Source organism: Pseudophryne corroboree, chromosome 9, assembly GCF_028390025.1.
Source record: "Pseudophryne corroboree isolate aPseCor3 chromosome 9, aPseCor3.hap2, whole genome shotgun sequence".
Lineage (NCBI taxonomy): Eukaryota > Metazoa > Chordata > Amphibia > Anura > Myobatrachidae > Pseudophryne > Pseudophryne corroboree.
Window position 1 is genome coordinate 31,401,453 of NC_086452.1, and position 20,923 is coordinate 31,422,375.

General features: G+C 47.9%; 1 long non-coding RNA gene across 1 annotated transcript in view; it reads right to left on the reverse strand.

Annotated features, from left to right (window-relative positions):
• Window positions 1-313: 313 nt before the first annotated feature.
• The window catches only part of LOC134956645 (uncharacterized), a 77,542-nt gene continuing 56,932 nt past the window's right edge, over window positions 314-20,923 (reverse strand). Inside the window, exon 4 of the long non-coding RNA XR_010186051.1 lies at window positions 314-440. This is a non-coding gene — a long non-coding RNA (uncharacterized LOC134956645). The remainder of the gene's footprint in view (window positions 441-20,923) is intronic.

Consider the following 20,923-nt stretch of genomic DNA (forward strand, 5'->3'; position numbering starts at 1 on the left):
CACCTCCGTGCCTCCAAACACCTCCGTGCCTCCAAGGGTCTCCCAGCACTCCCTGTACTCCCAGTACCTCAGTGCCTTCAATACCACAGTGTCTCCAATATCTCAGTACCCCAGCCTTCATTATTTCTACAAGTCTTGTCTTACAGGAGACCTACAAGAATTCCTCTGGGCCTCCCGCCTGCCGTCTTAGTTCTGCATGAGGAAGACCTACATCCGGCCATCTCTACTACGACCCAGTGGCGGTTCCTCTTCCCGGTCATCGGAAGAAGCCCCGAGTCCACAACACTCCCAAACCAGGTCAGTGATAAATAGAAACTGTAACCTCTTCATCCATAGGTCAAAGGGCTGGTCATTTACAGTACAGGAGGGGTCATAGGTTGGTTTGAATAGGTGGGCGATGTCTGTTCCAGGTGTGCTTGCAGTTGGTCTCCACTGGGTTCCTGCCGAATATCAGAGTACAGTAAACACAGTATAATAGTAATATTCTGTTCCTGCACATAATTATGCGTAGGAGCGTGCTATCTTCTGTAAACTGCTACCGGAATGTTGCCCTTAAAATACCCTACAGTTGGATACCAAACACCACCTCATAACCTAATGCTGTCCCCTCATATCCTGTAAAGGTGAATCCCTCTGTTGTTGTACCTTTTAAACAAGTATAAATTGCTGGTGTGGTGCATGTGGGCTATGTGTACATTGTGCACTATGTGGATTAAATATGTGATATGTCTTTGTGGCTTTTCCATGCGAGGACCAATGCTACCGTAATTACTCATACCACGCGCTAATGCGCAGGACCGCGTGAGCGGTCATACGCATCTTGCGAATATGCGCATGCACGGCAGAACAAGTACGCGCACGGAGGCCATCTGTATGGAGTTTGTACGTGATGTGTGTACTGTAATATTTTCCGACTTCGACAGATCGCAGGGCATTGAGCACTCCGGCCGTCGTCACCCTTCTTCTGGCGCGCTGTCCCCTACGTTCCACCACCGGTTACCAATGACACTCCGCACTCTATCACCTCTCCCTGAGTCACGCAGCTGTACACTTAGGACGCAGGACCTTGCTCTGTAATCCCAATCTGTCTGAGGCGCTGTAATGATACTCTGTCTGAGGCGCTGTAATGACACTCTGTCTGAGGCGCTGTAATGACACTCTGTCTGAGGCGCTGTAATGACACTATCTGAGGCACTGTAATGACACTCTGTCTGAGGCACTGTAATGACACTATCTGAGGCACTGTAATGACACTCTGTCTGAGGCACTGTAATGACACTCTGTCTGAGGCGCTGTAATGACACTCTGTCTGAGGCGCTGTAATGACACTATCTGAGGCACTGTAATGACACTCTGTCTGAGGCACTGTAATGACACTCTGTCTGAGGCACTGTAATGACACTCTGTCTGAGGCACTGTAATGACACTCTGTCTGAGGCGCTGTAATCACAGCCTGTCTGAGGCTGCCTCCGTTCTGACTCCATGTGCATCACCAGTACTGGCTGCTGTGATCCTTTCAGCATTCCACGCGGGTTCTCTCTGAGCCTGCAAGCACCTCCCTCTGTCGGGCCAACATTCCACACCCAGGGTTCCCGCTCTTGGAGGAGCCAATCAGGTGCAAGCAAAGAGACCTGTGCATGCTCAGCAGTATAACACTCTCACCTGCATTAACCCATGCTGTCCTTGTAGTTTCTCCTAGGGAAAAGGCTGTGCTGGGTTATATACAGACCGCCCCAGCAATTCTCTAGCAGACACGCTGTGACTTGTAGTTCCACAAATTCCGGGGTACTACATTGGCACCCCCGGGTGGAGCATATAAGTCACAGAAGACTAACAATACATATATTCTAGCTAGAAAGTGTTGTGTTTGTGTTGCGAGAAGGATTTTATACCCAAAATGAGGTACAGCAATCACGAGCGCAGAACATTAGTCAAGATTAGTTGAACCTTCTACTAATAAATCAGAAACTGCCAATAGCTTTATGCATATAGAAATTAGAGATGAGCGGGTTCGGTTTCTCTGAATCCGAACCCGCCAGAACTTCATGGTTTTTTTCACGGGTCCGAGCAGACTCGGATCTTCCCGCCTTGCTCGGTTAACCCGAGCGCGCCCGAACGTCATCATGACGCTGTCGGATTCTCGCGAGGCTCGGATTCTATCGCGAGACTCGGATTCTATATAAGGAGCCGCGCGTCGCCGCCATTTTCACACGTGCATTGAGATTGATAGGGAGAGGACGTGGCTGGCGTCCTCTCCATTTAGATTATAAGAGACTGAGAGAGATTTACTGGAGCTGACTAGGAGGAGTACTGTTACTGTAGAAGTGTAGAGACTGAGTGGAGAGAGTTTACTAGTGAGGACAGTGCAGTTTACTTTATAATCCGTTCTCTGCCTGAAAAAAGCGATACACAGCACACAGTGACTCAGTCACATATACCATATCTGTGTGCACTGCTCAGGCTCAGGCCAGTGTGCTGCATCATCTATATATATTATATATCTGTCTGACTGCTCAGCTCACACAGCTTATAATTGTGGGGGAGACTGGGGAGCACTACTGCAGTGCCAGTTATAGGTTATAGCAGGAGCCAGGAGTACATAATATTATATTAAAATTAAACAGTGCACACTTTTGCTGCAGGAGTGCCACTGCCAGTGTGACTGACCAGTGACCTGACCACACTGACCACCAGTATAGTTAGTAGTATACTTATATTGTGATTGCCTGAAAAAGTTAAACACTCGTCGTGTGACTTCACTTGTGTGTTGTTTTTTTTTTATTCTATAAAAATAAAACTCATTCTGCTGACAGACAGTGTCCAGCAGGTCCGTCATTATATAATATATAATATATACCTGTCCGGCTGCAGTAGTGATATATATATATTTTTTATATCATTTATCATCCAGTCGCAGCAGACACAGTACGGTAGTTCACGGCTGTGGCTACCTCTGTGTCTCTGCACTCGGCAGGCAGTCCGTCCATAATTGTAATACCACCTAACCGTGGATTTTTTTCATTCTTCTTTATACATACATAGTTACATAGACATCTTCTCTTTATCAACCAGTCTATATTAGCTGCAGACACAGTACAGTACGGTAGTTCACGGCTGTGGCTACCTCTGTGTCTGCACTCGGCAGGCAGTCCGTCCATAATTGTATACCACCTAACCGTGGTTTTTTTTCATTCTTCTTTATACATACATAGTTACATAGACATCTTCTCTTTATCAACCAGTCTATATTAGCTGCAGACACAGTACAGTACGGTAGTTCACGGCTGTGGCTACCTCTGTGTCTGCACTCGGCAGGCAGTCCGTCCATAATTGTATACCACCTAACCGTGGATTTTTTTCAGTCTTCTTTATACATACATAGTTACATAGACATCTTCTCTTTATCAACCAGTCTATATTAGCTGCAGACACAGTACAGTACGGTAGTTCACGGCTGTGGCTACCTCTGTGTCTGCAGTCGGCAGGCAGTCCATAATTGTATACTAGTATCCATCTCCATTGTTTACCTGAGGTGCCTTTTAGTTGTGCCTATTAAAATATGGAGAACAAAAATGTTGAGGTTCCAAAATTAGGGAAAGATCAAGATCCACTTCCACCTCGTGCTGAAGCTGCTGCCACTAGTCATGGCCGAGACGATGAAATGCCAGCAACGTCGTCTGCCAAGGCCGATGCCCAATGTCATAGTACAGAGCATGTCAAATCCAAAACACCAAATATCAGAAAAAAAAGGACTCCAAAACCTAAAATAAAATTGTCGGAGGAGAAGCGTAAACTTGCCAATATGCCATTTACCACACGGAGTGGCAAGGAACGGCTGAGGCCCTGGCCTATGTTCATGGCTAGTGGTTCAGCTTCACATGAGGATGGAAGCACTCAGCCTCTCGCTAGAAAAATGAAAAGACTCAAGCTGGCAAAAGCAGCACAGCAAAGAACTGTGCATTCTTCGAAATCCCAAATCCACAAGGAGAGTCCAATTGTGTCGGTTGCGATGCCTGACCTTCCCAACACTGGACGTGAAGAGCATGCGCCTTCCACCATTTGCACGCCCCCTGCAAGTGCTGGAAGGAGCACCCGCAGTCCAGTTCCTGATAGTCAGATTGAAGATGTCAGTGTTGAAGTACACCAGGATGAGGAGGATATGGGTGTTGCTGGCGCTGGGGAGGAAATTGACCAGGAGGATTCTGATGGTGAGGTGGTTTGTTTAAGTCAGGCACCCGGGGAGACACCTGTTGTCCGTGGGAGGAATATGGCCGTTGACATGCCAGGTGAAAATACCAAAAAAATCAGCTCTTCGGTGTGGAGGTATTTCACCAGAAATGCGGACAACAGGTGTCAAGCCGTGTGTTCCCTTTGTCAAGCTGTAATAAGTAGGGGTAAGGACGTTAACCACCTCGGAACATCCTCCCTTATACGTCACCTGCAGCGCATTCATAATAAGTCAGTGACAAGTTCAAAAACTTTGGGTGACAGCGGAAGCAGTCCACTGACCAGTAAATCCCTTCCTCTTGTAACCAAGCTCACGCAAACCACCCCACCAACTCCCTCAGTGTCAATTTCCTCCTTCCCCAGGAATGCCAATAGTCCTGCAGGCCATGTCACTGGCAATTCTGACGAGTCCTCTCCTGCCTGGGATTCCTCCGATGCATCCTTGCGTGTAACGCCTACTGCTGCTGGCGCTGCTGTTGTTGCCGCTGGGAGTCGATGGTCATCCCAGAGGGGAATTCGTAAGCCCACTTGTACTACTTCCAGTAAGCAATTGACTGTTCAACAGTCCTTTGCGAGGAAGATGAAATATCACAGCAGTCATCCTACTGCAAAGCGGATAACTGAGGCCTTGACAACTATGTTGGTGTTAGACGTGCGTCCGGTATCCGCCGTTAGTTCACAGGGAACTAGACAATTTATTGAGGCAGTGTGCCCCCGTTACCAAATACCATCTAGGTTCCACTTCTCTAGGCAGGCGATACCGAGAATGTACACGGACGTCAGAAAAAGACTCACCAGTGTCCTAAAAAATGCAGTTGTACCCAATGTCCACTTAACCACGGACATGTGGACAAGTGGAGCAGGGCAGGGTCAGGACTATATGACTGTGACAGCCCACTGGGTAGATGTATGGACTCCCGCCGCAAGAACAGCAGCGGCGGCACCAGTAGCAGCATCTCGCAAACGCCAACTCTTTCCTAGGCAGGCTACGCTTTGTATCACCGCTTTCCAGAATACGCACACAGCTGAAAACCTCTTACGGCAACTGAGGAAGATCATCGCGGAATGGCTTACCCCAATTGGACTCTCCTGTGGATTTGTGGCATCGGACAACGCCAGCAATATTGTGTGTGCATTAAATATGGGCAAATTCCAGCACGTCCCATGTTTTGCACATACCTTGAATTTGGTGGTGCAGAATTTTTTAAAAAACGACAGGGGCGTGCAAGAGATGCTGTCGGTGGCCAGAAGAATTGCGGGACACTTTCGGCGTACAGGCACCACGTACAGAAGACTGGAGCACCACCAAAAACTACTGAACCTGCCCTGCCATCATCTGAAGCAAGAAGTGGTAACGAGGTGGAATTCAACCCTCTATATGCTTCAGAGGTTGGAGGAGCAGCAAAAGGCCATTCAAGCCTATACAATTGAGCACGATATAGTAGGTGGAATGCACCTGTCTCAAGCGCAGTGGAGAATGATTTCAACGTTGTGCAAGGTTCTGATGCCCTTTGAACTTGCCACACGTGAAGTCAGTTCAGACACTGCCAGCCTGAGTCAGGTCATTCCCCTCATCAGGCTTTTGCAGAAGAAGCTGGAGACATTGAAGGAGGAGCTAACACGGAGCGATTCCGCTAGGCATGTGGGACTTGTGGATGGAGCCCTTAATTCGCTTAACAAGGATTCACGGGTGGTCAATCTGTTGAAATCAGAGCACTACATTTTGGCCACCGTGCTCGATCCTAGATTTAAAGCCTACCTTGGATCTCTCTTTCCGGCAGACACAAGTCTGCTGGGGTTGAAAGACCTGCTGGTGACAAAATTGTCAAGTCAAGCGGAACGCGACCTGTCAACATCTCCTCCTTCACATTCTCCCGCAACTGGGGGTGCGAGGAAAAGGCTCAGAATTCCGAGCCCACCCGCTGGCGGTGATGCAGGGCAGTCTGGAGCGACTGCTGATGCTGACATCTGGTCCGGACTGAAGGACCTGACAACGATTACGGACATGTCGTCTACTGTCACTGCATATGATTCTCTCAACATTGATAGAATGGTGGAGGATTATATGAGTGACCGCATCCAAGTAGGCACGTCACACAGTCCGTACTTATACTGGCAGGAAAAAGAGGCAATTTGGAGGCCCTTGCACAAACTGGCTTTATTCTACCTAAGTTGCCCTCCCACAAGTGTGTACTCCGAAAGAGTGTTTAGTGCCGCCGCTCACCTTGTCAGCAATCGGCGTACGAGGTTACATCCAGAAAATGTGGAGAAGATGATGTTCATTAAAATGAATTATAATCAATTCCTCCGCGGAGACATTGACCAGCAGCAATTGCCTCCACAAAGTACACAGGGAGCTGAGATGGTGGATTCCAGTGGGGACGAATTGATAATCTGTGAGGAGGGGGATGTACACGGTGATATATCGGAGGGTGAAGATGAGGTGGACATCTTGCCTCTGTAGAGCCAGTTTGTGCAAGGAGAGATTAATTGCTTCTTTTTTGGGGGGGGTCCAAACCAACCCGTCATATCAGTCACAGTCGTGTGGCAGACCCTGTCACTGAAATGATGGGTTGGTTAAAGTGTGCATGTCCTGTTTTGTTTATACAACATAAGGGTGGGTGGGAGGGCCCAAGGACAATTCCATCTTGCACCTCTTTTTTCTTTTCTTTTTCTTTGCATCATGTGCTGATTGGGGAGGGTTTTTTGGAAGGGACATCCTGCGTGACACTGCAGTGCCACTCCTAGATGGGCCCGGTGTTTGTGTCGGCCACTAGGGTCGCTAATCTTACTCACACAGTCAGCTACCTCATTGCGCCTCTTTTTTTCTTTGCGTCATGTGCTGTTTGGGGAGGGTTTTTTGGAAGGGACATCCTGCGTGACACTGCAGTGCCACTCCTAGATGGGCCCGGTGTTTGTGTCGGCCACTAGGGTCGCTAATCTTACTCACACAGCTACCTCATTGCGCCTCTTTTTTTCTTTGCGTCATGTGCTGTTTGGGGAGGGTTTTTTGGAAGGGACATCCTGCGTGACACTGCAGTGCCACTCCTAGATGGGCCCGGTGTTTGTGTCGGCCACTAGGGTCGCTAATCTTACTCACACAGTCAGCTACCTCATTGCGCCTCTTTTTTTCTTTGCGTCATGTGCTGTTTGGGGAGGGTTTTTTGGAAGGGCCATCCTGCGTGACACTGCAGTGCCACTCCTAGATGGGCCCGGTGTTTGTGTCGGCCACTAGGGTCGCTAATCTTACTCACACAGCTACCTCATTGCGCCTCTTTTCTTCTTTGCGTCATGTGCTGTTTGGGGAGGGTTTTTTGGAAGGGACATCCTGCGTGACACTGCAGTGCCACTCCTAGATGGGCCCGGTGTTTGTGTCGGCCACTAGGGTCGCTTATCTTACTCACACAGCGACCTCGGTGCAAATTTTAGGACTAAAAATAATATTGTGAGGTGTGAGGTATTCAGAATAGACTGAAAATGAGTGTAAATTATGGTTTTTGAGGTTAATAATACTTTGGGATCAAAATGACCCCCAAATTCTATGATTTAAGCTGTTTTTTAGTGTTTTTTGAAAAAAACACCCGAATCCAAAACACACCCGAATCCGACAAAAAAAATTCGGTGAGGTTTTGCCAAAACGCGTTCGAACCCAAAACACGGCCGCGGAACCGAACCCAAAACCAAAACACAAAACCCGAAAAATTTCAGGCGCTCATCTCTAATAGAAATACTGTGTGATGCAAATACAAGAATAGCACTGTAATATACTGGAGGGTGGTGTTTACCTCCCACAATTCTATCTAGAAACTCCAATTGCAAAAATTACCATTTTCAAGACAGAAAAGTGCAAGGTTTAGTTCTCTTTGCTAACCCTGGAGCCAAAAAAAAAATGCTTTCCCTTCTCCGTTATTCCAATATAAGGGTAAAGGCACATCCAGGACACAGGTGAGTTAAACTGTGCAAAGTTTACCTGGAGAACCATGGCCTGAAACCTGCTCCCTACAATGGTCTGCCCAGGAGACAACGCATCTGCCAACTAATTGTCGCTTTGGGAATATTGAGGCTTGCGTCTTGCTCTCAGTGGGGCAATGCTGTAGAACGTCTTTTCTTTACTCTGTCTTCTCAATTTATTTCAAGCTCTTCTACTGCTAGAAAATAGAAGTATTGTAGAGTGAGAAATATTCTACACAACCCGCATTCCCGAGCCTGTATATGGATGAATAAGTGATGTTTTAATCCATGATGGGTTCAGTGTAGAAGCTTTATTCTGTGTTATTTTTACTTTTCAGAGACCACAATGGATCCTTTTTATTTTCAAACATTTCAGTAGGGAAAGTCAGAAAACATTACTTCATTTTAATCACTTTTAATTATAAGGTATAGGCAGCCAAGCGTACCGAGTATTTAAAGTGACATGTATTTATGCAACAGGATGCACAAAGGGACCTCCGAGTAGGATATATCATGCAGTTTAAAGAAGAAATAAGATGTAAAATACGTAAATATAAAATGATATAGGCCCTCATTCTGAGTTGATCGCTAGCTGCTTTCGTTCGCAGCGCAGCGATTAGGCACAAAAACGGCAGTTTTGCGCATGCGTATGCGGCACAATGCGCACGCGCGTCGTACTATTACAACGAACAATGTAGTTTAACACAAGGTCTAGCGACGCTTTTCATTCGCACTGCTGGCCGCAGAGTGATTGACAGGAAGTGGGTGTTTCTGGGAGGTAACTGACCGTTTTCGGGAAGTGTGTGTAAAAACGCAGGCGTGTCAGATACAAACGCAGGCGTGCCTGGGGAGACGCAGGCATGGCTGGCCGAACGCAGGGCGTGTTCGTGACGTCAAAACAGGAACTAAACAGTCTGAAGTGATCGCTAGCTAGGAGTAGGTCTGGAGCTACTCTGAAACTGCACAATCTTTTTTTGTAGCAGCGCTGCGATCCTTTCGTTTGCACTTCTGCTAAGCTAAGATACACTCCCAGAGGGCGGCGGCTTAGCGTTTGCACTTTGCACGGCTGCTAAAAGCAGCTAGCGAGCGATCAACTCGGAATGAGGGCCATAGTACATTATATATTATTCACTATGTTTCAAATTCTTCAGAATCTGGAATTAGATACTGTGGGGCAGATGTATTAAGCCTGGAGAAGTGATAAAGCAGTGCTAAGTGCAAGGTGATAATCATAGGCGTGCGCAGAACATTTTATAAGGGGGTGCACAACTGGAGTGGCGTGCCTTGCACTGCCTACCGGACATGCCTAGCACCATATATTAGCAGTCAGAGAGAAGGCGGAAGAAAAAGAGAGAGGCGAGACAGAGGGTAGAGAGAGAGGGCCAGGGTAGAGAGAGAGAGGGGGTACAGGTGGCACTGTGTAGCTCATTCTGTCCACGTACCCCTAGTACAAGCATCACTGTGTGTGTTCCTTCAGTACAAGACGCACTGGGTACCTGAGGCAGCGGCGGTTCACCCTTTGAGTACCGGCAGCAGCGGTAACCTCTTCTGGTTACTGTTGGATTGTGACGTCGGGCAACAGCATCAGAGAGGAGAAGAAACGGTGAGAGGAGGGACTGGATCACCTCCTCCCGCTAGTACTGCGTTGACAGTGCTGCTGTATATGCCCCTTCAATGCACCACATTGCCGCAGGTACCTGCTTAAAAATATATATATAAAAAGTGGCACAAACCACATGGGGTGGGAAAGGGCCAGTCTGTTTCCTCCCCCTTCCTGGATCATACAGTGCCCCCAGTCACCCCACACACATATTGTCCCCTCCAGTCACCACTCTGCCCCCCCATACACACACACACACACACACACACACACACACACACACACACACACACACTGTGGTCAAAGTGGAAATTTTGAAGTGGGGGTATGGAAAAGTGAAGGTGGAAATTCTCCAGAAAAGGGGGTGTGGCCACTCAAAAGGGTGTGTGTCCTTCAGTGCAGTTTACTACCCCATATAACCCTTATACACATTATGCATCACAATAGTAGGACTCCTTATACTATAGAGTACTGTTGCACCTTTCACATTATAGCACACGGTATGAGCCAAAATTCACATTATAGCACACGGTATGAGCTGAAATTCACATTATACCCCATTTTATGAGCCGAAATTCATACTATACCCCATGGTATGAGCCGAAATTAACATTATAGCACACGGTATGAGCCGAAATTCACATTATAGCACACGGTATGAGCCGCAATTTACATTATAGCACACGGTATGAGCCGAAAATTCACATTATAGCACACAGTATGAGCCGAAATTCACATTATAGCACACGGTATGAGCCGAAATTCACATTATAGCACACGGTATGAGCCGCAATTCACATTATAGCACACGGCAGGAGCCGCAATTCACATTATAGCATAAGGTATGAGCCGCAATTCACATTATAGCACACGGTATGAGCTGCAATTCACATTATAGCACACGGTATGAGCCGCAATTCACATTATAACACACGGTATGAGCCGCAATTCACATTATAGCAGACGGAATGAGCCGAAATTCACATTATAGCACACGGTATGAGCCGCAATTCACATTATAGCACACAGTATGAGCCGCAATTCACATTATAGCACACGGTATGAGCCGAAATTCACATTATAGCACATGGTATGAGCCAAGATTCACATTATAGCAGACGGAATGAGCCGCAATTCACATTATAGCAGACGGTATGAGCCAAAATTCACATTATAGCAGACGGAATGAGCCGCAATTCCCATTATAGCACACGGTATGAGACAAAATTCAGGGAGAGTGACAGCAGGGACATAGTGACAGGGAGAGTGACAGAGGGACAGCAAGAGCATACAGTAGGGACTAGGGAGAGAAAAAGGCAGCAGGGTAAAATTACCTATTGAGCTGTGGCGGAGGCTGTGGACTGCGGTGCAGTGGATAAGGAGGCCGCGCGGCCGCTCCTGATTGGCTGTCGGTTTGAGAAAGCTCTGTGACCAGTGGATGCGGCGGCGGGAATCTTCAGTCAGTGCTCAAAGTGTATACGGCCCACTCAGAGCATTTTATATATTTATCGTGAGGCAGTCACTCAGTCACTCTGTGAGTGACGATGCGGCTACTGATGACCGGCGGAAGCGCAGCGGGACGGGAGGGGATGTAACTGCCGGGCAGCGCTGCACACAGGTGATCCGATCGTTGCTATCTGTGTGCTGCTGTAGTAGCACTGCTACAACAGCAGCACACAGACCGTGATGATCGGATCGCAGGCGTGGCGAGCGGGGGGTGCCGGACATTAGGGGGTGCCTGTGCGCACCAGGCACCCCCCGTGCGCACGCCTATGGTGATAATGCACCAGTCAATCAGCTTCTAACTGTAAATTTACATATTGGAGCTGATTGGCTGGTGCGTTATCACCTTGCACTTATCACTGCTTTATCACTTCTCCAAGCTTAATACATCTGCCCCTGCATCTGGTATTCAGATGTGGTTGGAGTGGCATCCTGCGCCGGACCCGTTCTATACATACGCAAATGGATCCTGCAACGCAGAACGGCAGCAGATGCCATTTTGGGGGAGGGAGGAGGCCAGGAATCTCTGTTGTTGGACTGGGATTTCCTGGCCTCTACGATGGGCGGCTTGCAAATCCCCATGGGTGTCGCAAGCCACCTGATGGTGAATGAGTGATCTGATGCTTGTGCAGGTTGGATCACTACTGCAGCAGGAGGCGTCTGCTTGTAATAGACGCCTCCTGCTGCATCACCTTACAGCCCGAAAGGGGCTTCGTTGCGCTCGCTCCCCCTCCCCCGCCAGCATTCTAATCCCCGGGATCCCGGCGTCGGTATGGTGACCAGCGGGAGCCCAAGCGCCGGTCACCCCCTAAATATGTAAGAGTAGAATATTTGCATTATTTTGTGGTGAAAACAGAAATACAGCTTTAATACTTATGATTTATGGGCAGTCATGGAGCCCGCTGGGCAGCTGGTTGTCATCATGCTTCCACGATGATGGGCCTATTTTTATGTGGGGCCTGGAGCTCTAGTTCCATCTTTCCCAATGTTCATCTAGCCTGTGACAACCACCGAACTCACACAGTGGTATTCTTTCTACAATGGAAATCAAACATAGGGGGTAATTCAGACTGGATCCCTGCAGCGGCAGCGATCGCAGTCTGAATTCCTTTGTGGAGTGCGCTCGCACAGCGGGCGCACTGAGCGGGGGCACCCCTGGAGCCCAGTGAGATGCTAAACGCATCTCAGGGCTGCGATCGCCTCTGCCTGATTGACAGGCAGAGGCGGTCGTAGGGCGGGAGGGGGCGTGCCAACGGCGTTAGAATGCCGTTGGCGGGGCATGGTCCGGGCAATGCAGGCATGTCCGGACCATTGTGGGGGCGGACGTGATGTCACACGCAGCCGCTGCGTCCCGGGATGCGGTGGGTAGTTCCCAGCCAGAGCGCAGGAGCTGCGCCGGCAGGGAGTTATTCGCTGGGTGAAAAAAGCATCACCGCCAACTCAAAATTCAGCAATAGACCCCAGACCATCACACGTCCTCCTCCGTGTGTGATAGTTGGCGTTACAGGGGTTTATTAACTAACGGGCAGCTTGTAAAATAAAAGGACAATGCTTCTAATAGTAAAACATGAGATGCTTTGCAATTAAAAGCTTTGTTCTCCAGTGCTGCTGATTGGTCCTGGTCTCTTTTAAAAGGCAGATTATACCCAAAAGACCAACCATTGCATCCGATGGTGAGAATCCCGACAGGAGCTAGGTAAGTACACTTACCTAAACCTAACCCTTCCCCACCGGCAGCCTAACCCTAACCCTCCCTTTCCCGGAGCCTAACCCTAACCCTCCTCCAGTAGCCTAAACCTAACCTCCCCCCCCACTCCCCCCAGCTTACCTGTCTGCAGCCTGGCAAACCCTTGTTCGTGATTCCAGCGGTCAGGATTCCGGTGCCGGTATTGTGATCTTTGTCACAATGTTGGCGCATTCTGAGCATTCCGGCGTATGTCTTTCGACTGCTGGTATCCCGATTGCCGGATCCTAACTGGATTCCCTTTTATTTAGCCTGCACCCCGGTCTTGTTCCAGCTCCGTTAACTCTTCATCATCCTCCTCAGTGCATTTACTTAGGACTCAGCCTGCAAGGTTATTACCACGTGCATGGTGCTTATATTCCACCTCACAGTGCCTCTTCTGTCTACACTGAGATCTTGCCCTAACACTCTGTGTTCCATTCTCGCCAATTATGTTCTGAACTGCTCCAGCCAATAATCCTGCAGTCTCCAGCCTAATGTGTAAGCCCCTACTGCTGAGGTTTAAGTCATGGCGGCCACCTAAGTACCGGTGTGTACATTATACACTAAGGTAACAACAGAGGGCTGTTATTGGCAGAAGACCCTCTCTGGCTGTAGGAGTCTCACACAATAGTGCTATAGTTTCCTAACATATCGTACACAGTTTGAGCACCTTTAATGTATTCATCCATTTATGTTAAATACCATTATAATTTGGTTTATAGCCTCTGTCCACTGCTGACCACTGGCACCATAGACCACTATCCTGTCTGTAACCTGTTTAATTTTCCAAATGACATAAAATATCATAGTCATTGAATATTAGATTTATAATTTCTTTCACACCATGTCTATATATAATTCTCCCTGTGCATCGCCTTCCAGTTTTCAGAGTCTGACCTAGATTGTCTGATATCACACCTCTACAGTCATTGTGATTGACATCCTAGGCCTAAAAAGAAACAGATCCCACAAAAACATGATAACAAAATAAAGGCAGTTTAATACTATGGTACTGTAAAGACAGTGATGTGAAGAAACAGCAAACAGCGGGGGCCTATTGCCTTGTTATGGCCTCACCCTATTAAGCAATGTGCTTATAGTCAGCAATTATCCCTCTGTCATTAATAATAGAGTGGACTATTGTTCAAGTATTGAACGGCCAGCATGGCGTTAAGAAAACAAATGCATTTAAAGTATATGCTCTATTCTTGTTTTTATTTAGCACTGTTTTAATTGTTAGTTTATTAGCATCATTTTTTTTTTAAATAACTTTGCTTTTACTAATGGAAGTGATGGTCAATGGCTCAAGTGCACAACGTCATAAACTGGCTGGGTGAAATGCTAAAATATTATTATTATTATTATTATTATTATTATTATATCGTCTTGCTCTCAGTGGTGTTAAAAGAAATACTGCAATTATTTCAGTTTTAATAAATAGGCCCAAGAGTTCATGTCTGTATATACGGGATCCGGTCAGGATCCCGGCAGTCGAAATACCTATGCCGGAACACGACACTGCTCGGAATGCGCCGGCATCCCAAATAAGGCCACACTGGAATCCCGACAGGCAGGATCCTGCCTGTTTGCCAGGCATCTGACGATGTAAGCCTCGGTGGGAAGGGGCGCGTAGGGGGGACGGGAGGAGTTAGGGTTTGGCTACGGGTGGAGGTATAGGGTTAGGCTGCAGGGAGGGGCGGGGGGGGGGTTAGGTTTAGGCTGTGGAGAGGGAGGGTTAGGTTTAGGAACCCTCAGGGAGCGTTAGGGTTAGGCTGCGGGGGAAGGTTGGGTTTAGGCTGCGGGAAGGGTGGGGTTAGGTTTAGGCACCACTGGGGAGGGTTATGTTTAGGCTGCAGGAACGGAGGGTTAGGGGGGCATTGGGGAAAGGTAAGTATACTTACCTTGCCCCTGTTGGGATTCTCACCAGTCGGTATTCTGACCGCTAACATCCCCACCGCCGGCAAATAAATCTCAACCCCTGAACACTTGTGGAACTGTGTTCTGTTAAATGCCCGGTAGATTATTTTCTTAAGTCTTCCTTTCCTAATAATGTCAACTTTGCCCTCTATATGCCTGCAGGTAAAAGGCCTGTTGGCGTAACATAAGGCTTCGTTTAGTGTCACACGTAAGGAAGTGTCTTTTGCACATGACCACAGATGCGCTTACACACTTGTGTGTGTTTTTCTTAAAGAGCGTACATAGATGTTCATCATCATCATCATCAACTCATAAACATGCATCCTCCTGATGAGCCTGCAAAGATACCTTTCTTAAAAGGCATATCTAAAGACACATATGATCCAAAATAGGAGGCATCTCTTAAAGAGGCATGGAAACCTCGCTTTTGCATGGCAATGCATTCACGCGAGAACCACAGGCATTAGAGGAGGGGGCCGATGTGCAGTCTCCGTGGCCTTCTCCCCACTTATCCAGCACGTGCGCTGATTAGACTCTCACTTTGCAGAGGTGGATTTTGACCTCATTGGGCCCTAAGCAAGGCATCAATTTTGGCCCCCCTTCTTCAAACACTCTCCCCCCTGTCAGTTAATGTATGCCAACTTCACCCATCCCCCCCACCCCCTGCGCTGAGAGCTTGCGCAGACACCAGCCCGCTTCTCTCCCGGACCTGGTGACAGCCCCCCACCCCCCATCCCACTCTTGGATAGCTCCTCAGCAGCAGATGCCGGGATGGTTTTTACCTGATTCCTGTCCCTGCTTCTTGCGGTCAGAACTTCAAGCTGGCTGCCCTTGAGTTACAAGGATGGCGCGGTATGTGCCCGGGGAGTGGCCGCAGGATGGAGTGGCATGCGCCCAGGTGTCAGAGGTTGCAGGTCGCAGTGACATGCAGCAGCAGAGCTGATCCAGCAGCTGCAGCGCGGATCCTCCTTTACCTCTCTCCCTGTTCTGCAGAACATGTCATGCACTGTTACTGCCGCCGGTGTCCGGCACCGCACCGCATTACAGTGTTCAAACTTGAAATAAATGACAGCTCCCGACAGTCCTTGCGGCTGGAGCTGCAGTTTATTTTGAGTTTGAACATTGTAGTGTGGTGCAGCGGCGGAGGCCCCTTCGCAGATTCAGATCTCTTGGCGGACACGCCGGGACACGCCGGGCCCTAAGCGACGTGTCTCTCGTGGCATATTCCTGGTGATTTCTGCAGTGTTGGAAGAACACTGCAGAAATCACCTTCTTTCCTACAACTGATGCCGTCTTCCTTACCTACAGTAGGTGAGCTTTGGTTTGGCTAATTGGCACAGAAACTTTTTCTCCAAACAATCAGCAGCAGATATGATTGTTAGTAAGAGGACACATGTATTGGCTTACAAGTCCAAACCCCCATCCATAAACTAGGGCAAAGCCTCTATATAGGACACTGACAAGACCCTCCCCCATACTTGTCAAACAACGGCGGCCATTCCTTTCACAAGAGCTAATTAACTTAAAACATATCTATCTGCTTCTAAAGTTATACCCCTTTCACACCGCAGCTATAACCCGGTAAATTGCCATTTTTTAAGCCTTGCAAAACGGTTCTAGCTGCGGTGTGAAAGGGCCACTTTAAATTTACTGGTTACAGATTACTGGTATTTTAAAACGGTTAAAAAGTAGTGATGAGCGGGTTCGGTTCCTCGGAATCCGAACCCCCCCGAACTTCAGCCTTTTTACACGGGTCCGAGGCAGGTTCGAACCTTCCCGCCTTGCTCGGCTAACCCGAGCGCGCCCGAACGTCATCATCCCGCTGTCGGATTCTCGCGAGGCTCGAATTCTATCGCGAGACTCGGATTCTATATAAGGAGCCGCGCGTTGCCGCCATTTTCACACGTGCATTGAGATTGATAGGGAGAGGACGTGGCTGGCGTCCTCTCCGTTTATAGAGAAGAGAGTAGAGAGTTAGAGACACTATTTAGTATTTACTAATTTTGGGGAGCATATTAGGACTGGAGTACTACTACTTGCTGATAGTGTGACCATTGACCACCAGTTTAATTAATCCGTTCTCTGCCTGAAAAAAAACGATACACAGTGTGACACAGTCACATACCATATCTGTGCTCAGCCTCAGTGTGCCCTCAGTGTGCTGCATCATCATATGTAATACTGTATATCTGACTGTGCTGAGTGCTCACTGCTCACACAGCTTAATTGTGGGGGAGACTGGGGAGCAGTTAGAGCAGGAGTACATAAATAATATATTTTAAGTACAGTGCACACTTTTGCTGCCAGAGTGCCACACTGCCAGTGTGACTGACCAGTGACCACACTGACCACCAGTATATTGTGATTGTCTGCTTAGGACGGAGTACTACTTGCTGATAGTGTGACCAGTGACCAGTGACCACCACCAGTTTAATTAATCCGTTCTCTGCCTGAAAAAAAAACGATACACAGTGTGACACAGTCACATACCATATCTGTGCTCAGCCCAGTGTGCTGCATCATATGTAATACTGTATATCATTATCTGACTGTGCTGAGTGCTCACTGCTCACACAGCTTAATTGTGGGGGAGACTGGGGAGCAGTTATAGCAGGAGTACATATTTTAAGTACAGTGCACACTTTTGCTGCCAGAGTGCCACTGCCAGTGTGACTGACCAGTGACCACTGACCACCAGTATATTGTGATTGTCTGCTGACCACCAGTATATTGTGATTGTCTGCCTGAAAAAGTTAAACACTCGTCGTGTGGTGTTTTTATAAACGCATTCTGCAGACAGTGTCCAGCAGGTCCGTCATTACATAATATATACCTGTCCGGCTGCAGTACTAGTGTGATATATATATATATTTTAATTTTATCTCATTATCATCCAGTCTATATTAGCAGCAGACACAGTACGGTAGTCCACGGCTGTAGCTACCTCTGTGTCGGCAGTCGCTCGTCCATCCATAATTGTATACCACCTACCCGTGGTTTTTTTTTCTATCTTCTTGATACTAGTAGCTTACTTTAGGAGTCTGCAGTGCTGACAGACAGTGTCCAGCAGGTCCGTCATTACATAATATATATACCTGTCCGGCTGCAGTACTAGTGTGATATATATATATATTTTAATTTTATCTCATTATCATCCAGTCTATATTAGCAGCAGACACAGTACGGTAGTCCACAGCTGTAGCTACCTCTGTGTCGGCAGTCGCTCGTCCATCCATAATTGTATACCACCTACCCGTGGTTTTTTTTTCTATCTTCTTGATACTAGTAGCTTACTTTAGGAGTCTGCAGTGCTGACAGACAGTGTCCAGCAGGTCCGTCATTACATAATATATATACCTGTCTGGCTGCAGTACTAGTGTGATATATATATATATTTTAATTTTATCTCATTATCATCCAGTCTATATTAGCAGCAGACACAGTACGGTAGTCCACGGCTGTAGCTACCTCTGTGTCGGCAGTCGCTCGTCCATCCATAAGTATACTAGTATCCATCCATCTCCATTGTTTACCTGAGGTGCCTTTTAGTTGTGCCTATTAAAATACGGAGAACAAAAATGTTGAGGTTCCAAAAATAGGGAAAGATCAAGATCGACTTCAACCTCGTGCTGAAGCTGCTGCCACTAGTCATGGCCGAGACGATGAAATTCCATCAACGTCGTCTGCCAAGGCCGATGCCCAATGTCATAGTACAGAGCATGTAAAATCCAAAACACCAAATATCAGTAAAAAAAGGACTCAAAAATCTAAAATAAAATTGTCGTCGGAGAAGCGTAAACTTGCCAATATGCCATTTACCACACGGAGTGGCAAGGAACGGCTGAGGCCCTGGCCTATGTTTATGGCTAGTGGTTCAGCTTCACATGAGGATGGAAGCACTCAGCCTCTCGCTAGAAAAATGAAAAGACTCAAGCTGGCAAAAGCACAGCAAAGAACTGTGCGTTCTTCGAAATCCCAAATCCACAAGGAGAGTCCAATTGTGTCGGTTGCGATGCCTGACCTTCCCAACACTGGACGTGAAGAGCATGCGCCTTCCACCATTTGCACGCCCCCTGCAAGTGCTGGAAGGAGCACCCGCAGTCCAGTTCCTGATAGTCAGATTGAAGATGTCAGTGTTGAAGTACACCAGGATGAGGAGGATATGGGTGTTGCTGGCGCTGGGGAGGAAATTGACAAGGAGGATTCTGATGGTGAGGTGGTTTGTTTAAGTCAGGCACCCGGGGAGACACCTGTTGTCCGTGGGAGGAATAGGGCCATTGACATGCCTGGTGAAAATACCAAAAAAATCAGCTCTTCGGTGTGGAAGTATTTCAACAGAAATGCGGACAACATTTGTCAAGCCGTGTGTTGCCTTTGTCAAGCTGTAATAAGTAGGGGTAAGGACGTTAACCACCTCGGAACATCCTCCCTTATACGTCACCTGCAGCGCATTCATAATAAGTCAGTGACAAGTTCAAAAACTTTGGGCGACAGCGGAAGCAGTCCACTGACCAGTAAATCCCTTCCTCTTGTAACCAAGCTCACGCAAACCACCCCACCAACTCCCTCAGTGTCAATTTCCTCCTTCCCCAGGAATGCCAATAGTCCTGCAGGCCATGTCACTGGCAATTCTGACGAGTCCTCTCCTGCCTGGGATTCCTCCGATGCATCCTTGCGTGTAACGCCTACTGCTGCTGGCGCTGCTGTTGTTGCTGCTGGGAGTCGATGGTCATCCCAGAGGGGAAGTCGTAAGACCACTTTTACTACTTCCACCAAGCAATTGACTGTCCAACAGTCCTTTGCGAGGAAGATGAAATATCACAGTAGTCATCCTGCTGCAAAGCGGATAACTGAGGCCTTGGCATCCTGGGTGGTGAGAAACGTGGTTCCGGTATCCATCATTACTGCAGAGCCAACTAGAGACTTGTTGGAGGTACTGTGTCCCTGGTACCAAATACCATCTATGTTCCATTTCTCTAGGCAGGCGATACCGAAAATGTACACAGACCTCAGAAAAAGAGTCACCAGTGTCCTAAAAAATGCAGCTGTACCCAATGTCCACTTAACCACGGACATGTGGACAAGTGGAGCAGGGCAGGGTCAGGACTATATGACTGTGACAGCCCACTGGGTAGATGTATGGACTCCCGCCGCAAGAACAGCAGCGGCGGCACCAGTAGCAGCATCTCGCAAACGCCAACTCTTTCCTAGGCAGGCTACGCTTTGTATCACCGGTTTCCAGAATACGCACACAGCTGAAAACCTCTTACAGCAACTGAGGAAGATCATCGCGGAATGGCTTACCCCAATTGGACTCTCCTGTGGATTTGTGGCATCGGACAACGCCAGCAATATTGTGTGTGCATTAAATATGGGCAAATTCCAGCACGTCCCATGTTTTGCACATACCTTGAATTTGGTGGTGCAGAATTATTTAAAAAACGACAGGGGCGTGCAAGAGATGCTGTCGGTGGCCAGAAGAATTGCGGGACACTTTCGGCGTACAGGCACCACGTACAGAAGACTGGAGCACCACCAAAAACGCCTGAACCTGCCCTGCCATCATCTGAAGCAAGAAGTGGTAACGAGGTGGAATTCAACCCTATATATGCTTCAGAGGTTGGAGGAGCAGCAAAAGGCCATTCAAGCCTATACAATTGAGCACGATATAGGAGGTGGAATGTACCTGTCTCAAGCGCAGTGGAGAATGATTTCAACGTTGTGCAAGGTTCTGCTGCCCTTTGAACTTGCCACACGTGAAGTCAGTTCAGACACTGCCAGCCTGAGTCAGGTCATTCCCCTCATCAGGCTTTTGCAGAAGAAGCTGGAGACATTGAAGGAGGAGCTAACACAGAGCGATTCCGCTAGGCATGTGGGACTTGTGGATGGAGCCCTTAATTCGCTTAACAAGGATTCACGGGTGGTCAATCTGTTGAAATCAGAGCACTACATTTTGGCCACCGTGCTCGATCCTAGATTTAAAACCTACCTTGGATCTC